We start from the raw sequence: 6,011 nt of genomic DNA, 5'->3' as shown, positions 1-6,011 counted from the left end.
AAATGGTTCACTGATCCCGCTCCACTTGGGATCCCTTCTTCCTTTATTAATTAACCAATCAGTGGTTGATCTTGGGTCGCACAATAGATTATGCACGCCTTTATTTCCACTTCCTTCCGGCCTCAGTTCCAAATTTACTAATTGGGAAAGTGTCGGAAGGTGGCGAGCCTTTTCCATTGGTCACCTCTCTTTGGTTGCCTCATCCCTCTCTGGGACTTGGCTAGAAGAAGGGTCCGCTTGGGCGTGATCAATTTTCCAATGCGATCGACCAGATGTGGCATAGCCAAGAACAATGCAAGCATTGTCTTAAAGGCCGAGTGCGCACGTATGGTCATTGCAGGTTGTTGCACGTGCGGGGTTTTTGGGTTGCAGTGAATATAGGAAATGTTTTGTACTCGATGCTTTACGCATATCTGATATTCGTTCTGAATCTACTTTAGGGTTCTCCCGGTAATAAACTCATTAAGTTCTACTGCACTGGAAGCATGAGCACGTTTCGCTAGAGTTTTCCAGATGTTTTATGACACTAGTGCAAAATAATTATGAGCAGGAAAGTATTGAAGTCTTAAATACAATTTTCATGACATTACTTGTCAGATATTTTATTGCCTTACTAAACGGAGTCTCTTATTCTCAAACAGTAATCTATTTCAATATTAATTTACACTGGTGTAGTGATCTATATATCGAATAACTGTATACAATTACGTTTTTCATATAATATTTTTTTTAATCTTCGTTCGAATGTAACTAAATTAACTCAATGTGGTGACCGACATACAGAAGACAAATTTAAAACAGCCTTCATTACAATATATTATCACATTTAGTTTATTTGATTAGGTAAAACATACAAACTAAAGCACGTTCTATCGGAGAGTATATTATTTAAAATTTGAGATACTTGAACACATTTCAATTTAATTTTATATTGTTTAAAAGACTCTCCTTTTAATAGTTTACTCCTAATAATAGTAATATCATTTAATTTGAAATATAAAATAAAAATAAAATTAATCGCGTAGCTTATAGATAATACAGTGTGATACAGTAAGATATTTATTTTAAAAATATTTATTAAAAATTGCTATGTTTTATTCAAATATATTTCAAGTAATGAAAAACACATATGTAATCTTAGTTATATTACTTTTGTACAAATGCTTGTCTCTCTCTCTCTCTGCGCGTGCGCGCGCGCGCGCGTGTGTGTAATTTTTATATGAAAACTAGTTAAATCAAGTCATTTTAAAAACATTATGATATTTAATTTCCTAGTATATATTTTAATATTGATAGTTATCTATTCATAATTATAGAAGTATTTTAGTGGTTTTCGTTTTTTTTTTTGACAAGATGCATTTAATAATATTATAGCTTTTTATATATTTATTTGATAGTGTAAAACTGTATTGTATTTTAGGATTATTTATTTTTAATTTTAATATGTATTATGCTTAATATTATTCATCTAATATTTCTTGTATTAATCATGTCAGAAACGTTTGCTACATAAATAAACAAAAAAAAATATATATATATATATATATATAATTTATTAAATCTTTATTATAAGCAATTTTTTTAATGACGAACATCAAATGAATAGAATTATTAAAAATATTTTCAATAACTTATTATTAAGAAGTATCGTCGAGAATTAAAAAATTCTTGTAATAAAATAAAAATTATAATTATTATAATTATAACCGATAATTATAATTCTCATTAGTATCGGTAAGTATTATTTTCATATTTGTAATGTGTATCGTTCCCAACTGGAATAAAAGAAATGGTATGAATAAATTTTATACTAATAAAAATATTGATATCCATTTTGTATTATTTCTTTAACTAACTGAATAGTAGAATAAATTTTATTTATATTGGATATACGTAACATTCACTGATAAATCTTTTTATAATACAAGAATGATATTATATGTATAATATTAAGGTGAATTGTTTATGGCAAATTAAAGGTAAAGAACGTTACTTTAATATTTATTATTCATTATTGTATACCTAGATTTTCTTATTTTATTTTTTAAAATTTTGAAAATATTTTTTTATTACATAGAAATAATGTAATTCATTATCAAGCTTTGTGATACCTTTGAAAAATATTATATTTTTTTTATATATTATTGATTCCTTTTGTATTGATTATTATATATTAATTTTTTAAAGATAATATCGTATTGTTATTATTTTTATTATTCATCATGGCATGCTAACTACATGAAGGAACTGACAGAAGATATTTTTTATTCGAAATCTAGATATTTTAAATATTTTAATATATATATATATTTGGCTTTAAAATATATATCCAAAGTTTATTTTATTGTTTTTTCTAGAAATATAAGTTATAACCAGTTTTCTTTATGTCATGATTTAGTAGCCCTAATAAAAAGCTTCCAATAGCTCTAACGATATAATAAAATTAAAGATAAAAACAATACAAGCATAAGAATACAATCAAAACAAATTAAGAACGTAGGAGATTTTTTAAATTTTACATGTCTATCGGTTTTATATTTGTATTAAAATTATTAAAATATTAGAATATTATTATATAATCGTATATTGTTTCTAAGCTATTTCATTTCTATTATCAATTTCCATATATCTCATTTTTAATATATTTTAGAAAAATATTCTATGGTATATATTATTTCAAGTGTAACTAATAAAATACAGATATTTTAAACTTTATAGTTTTACGAGCAAAATAAAAAGTGTTTCAAGTATTTAAAAAGTATTTCAATCGAGAATGGTCGTAATTGTATTATATAAAGTTTTGTAGTTAATATGTTTATACACCAATAATCATAATTGAACAATTAAAATGATAGAAATATTTCTCTGTATATATTTAAAAACATGAATTTAAATTTATTTTTTAATGTATATTTTGAATTAAAGTGAATAAATCCTTTTTGTTGTTGAAAGTTCATTTTTCCTGATATATTCAACATTTTCAAAATTAAGTACGTTTATGAATAGAACATTGAAGACGCATAAAAATATTTGGCATTGTTAAACTAGTTCATTTTTGTTCTTATAAGTTTTATTATTAAAAATTAATTTTTTTATAATATTAAATTTGTAATAATTAATTTATTTTTATAAAATATTAGAAATCAAATTAATTTTATTCAAAAATTTTAAACAATAAATTTTAATTATACATTATTATATATTTGATTACATTTTAATTATACATTATACTTATTTATACATTAGTTATTTATAATTAAAAAATATTACAAATGTATATATGAAATAAATGCTTTATATAAAATCTTAACTTTTTAATGTTAATTGAGTAATAATTTATGTTCAATGTTCAAATACACATCTTTAAACAATAATAAAATATAATTTTATATTATAATGATTTAAGTACATTTTAATACGACATTTTTAAGTCTAAATAGGGATTTGATATATGTATAGTATAACTCAAAATATGTTAACGATATAAATACTGTAATGTTATTATTAAGTAAATATGTTATAATGCAAACATTGAAATTCACATTATAAATCAATTGACGAAACCCGACAAGCAAAGCTGAGCAAAGAAGCTTTGAGAATAGTCGATACATCATTTGAAAAAAATTCCCCAATTAATAGTTAAACATTATATCATTAAGATTTGAGCTGTACTCTTTTATATTTCAGTTTCGCTATTATAATGAGGCAATTTATTATATATCACAAGAATATAATTACTAACAGGATCGATAAATTTCATAGATGGCTTGAAAATTTTATTACATAGTGTGAGGAAGATTTTAAGACTAAGGTTTCTAATAGTTTCATTCGATTTAATAAAATCTTGTAAATTGTTTGGAATTTTGCCTAAGTTACCTATCCAGTAACTGAAACTTAAAGGACACGAATTTACATAACGGTAACCTAGCGATAAGCGTGCTTGGAGTTTTACTTTCTCTGATACAATATTTGAATATGTAACATCAATATCAAACAGCTGATTACGCATAGTATTTTATGAGTTCATTCGTTGATGCGAATATATAAAAAATTCGATAAAACATGCAGTTTTCTAATTTACACACTATTTTAATGAATAATAACATTTATCGTTATTTAAATAAAACATTTATTTCTAATCGAAGTTTATTTACTATGTATCATAATTAGGAATTCATACCTACAAGTTCTGTTTGTTCACAAACATATTTATATAAAATATTGTAATGCAACGTTTTTATAAGTGAAAAATTTAATTATTTAAATATTTTGAATTTTTTAAATAATTTAGATTCTATAATTTAGTATTGTTAAAAACTTTCACTTACTGAAATTTCCAACCTCTATTTGTGTAAAACAATATTATAAGCATGTTTTCTTATGACTGTTTATTAGTTTCTCAACACCAATATTTAATAAAATTTGAAATATTATGATCTATTATAATTACTATACAAAATAAATTGAAGAGTAATATTTAAGATAATTGATTCTAAGATTAAATTAGTACAAATTTACAATTAATTTACAATTAATAAAAATAATAAATATTTGTTTTAAAATTTTTTGTAACATCATAATATAATATACTCATGATACTTGACTGAATTTCTTATTCATAGATAAATTCATAAAATGTTCATAAATAAATTTAGTATTACTTTAAGTATCAGCATTAACGCATCAGACGATATTTTATATTTTTGACATTCTTAAGCTACTTTTATAATACGTAAAGCTGACGTAATTCGTTATCACGTTTTGTACACATTTTGACAGATTATTAGATTCTATAGTGCATTTATTCAAGCCTTTAAAATTTCTTATATAGTTAATGTTTATCATTGTTTTTTTTTTATTAAAGAAAATTACATAAAAAAAATAGAATATTAGTTTTGATATAAGTACGATTCAATTTTGTATATAAATAATATAGAAATATAATTGCACTGATATCTCTATTACATTTCTAGAATATTTTATTAATTATTAATATTGTATTTTGACTCATTTTCATTTTTTGAATGAAAAAAAATACTATTCTATAACTTCTAATAAAATCATACTCTTATTATTCTAATGTACTTTGACTAATGTATAATTTATGTATTTTTATATACTTGTATTTTTTAAATCGATTCAAAACGCTTAACAGTCATAATTATTATATGATAAATTGAATCAGATTTATGAGAAAATCTCATATCAGAAAATTGTAACTTGTGCAGTTAAAAAAAAATGATATTAATATGATTTTAGAGTTAACATTTTGTATCAAAATTCAATTTTAAATACTTTATAGTTGCATTATACTTCATAATTTATTAAATACTTATTCAAATAAAAGAACTTGCAAAATATTGAATAATTTTCATTCTGATAAAAATTTTTTAATTCAATTCTGGAATTAAAATTTATTATTCTATTCTGGACACTATTTCATGGATATTTTTCAAAGTTTTTTAAAATGTTTGATATTCATATATATAAAGCAAAATGACATAAAGTTAATTACGTCAATTATGCAACTAAAAAATTGTAATTAAGTTGCAATTATTTGTAGAATATGAAAAATTAGAATATGAAAAAATTGCTTGAATTTGTAACAGTTATTCGAATAAATTTTGAATTACATAGAAAAATGATTTTAATGCGATAATACTAAAATAAGTGAAGAGTTAATTTTTAAAATGAAAATTTGTAAAGAATTAATATTTAAATGTCAAATGAATTGCATTTATTTTTCTACGTAAATGTACGTAACAGATCACTTACGATGACAAAAATTCTGCATTTTTTTATATTTTTACTATTTTTATATTTTTATTTTAACTGTAAGAAAAATATTTCATCATTTATATATTATAAAAATAAAAATTATGCTTATGAATTTAATACTACAGAGTATTAATTTTGCTTGCAAATTTTTAATTATTTAACTAAAACCCCGTAAAAGTTCATTATTATATATTTTATAAATTAAACACTCATAATAAAGTTTGAAGTATAAT

This window comes from Ceratosolen solmsi, unplaced genomic scaffold (genome assembly GCF_000503995.2).
Source record: "Ceratosolen solmsi marchali unplaced genomic scaffold, CerSol_1.0 scaffold53, whole genome shotgun sequence".
Lineage (NCBI taxonomy): Eukaryota > Metazoa > Arthropoda > Insecta > Hymenoptera > Agaonidae > Ceratosolen > Ceratosolen solmsi.
This window is presented reverse-complemented; position numbering follows the sequence as displayed.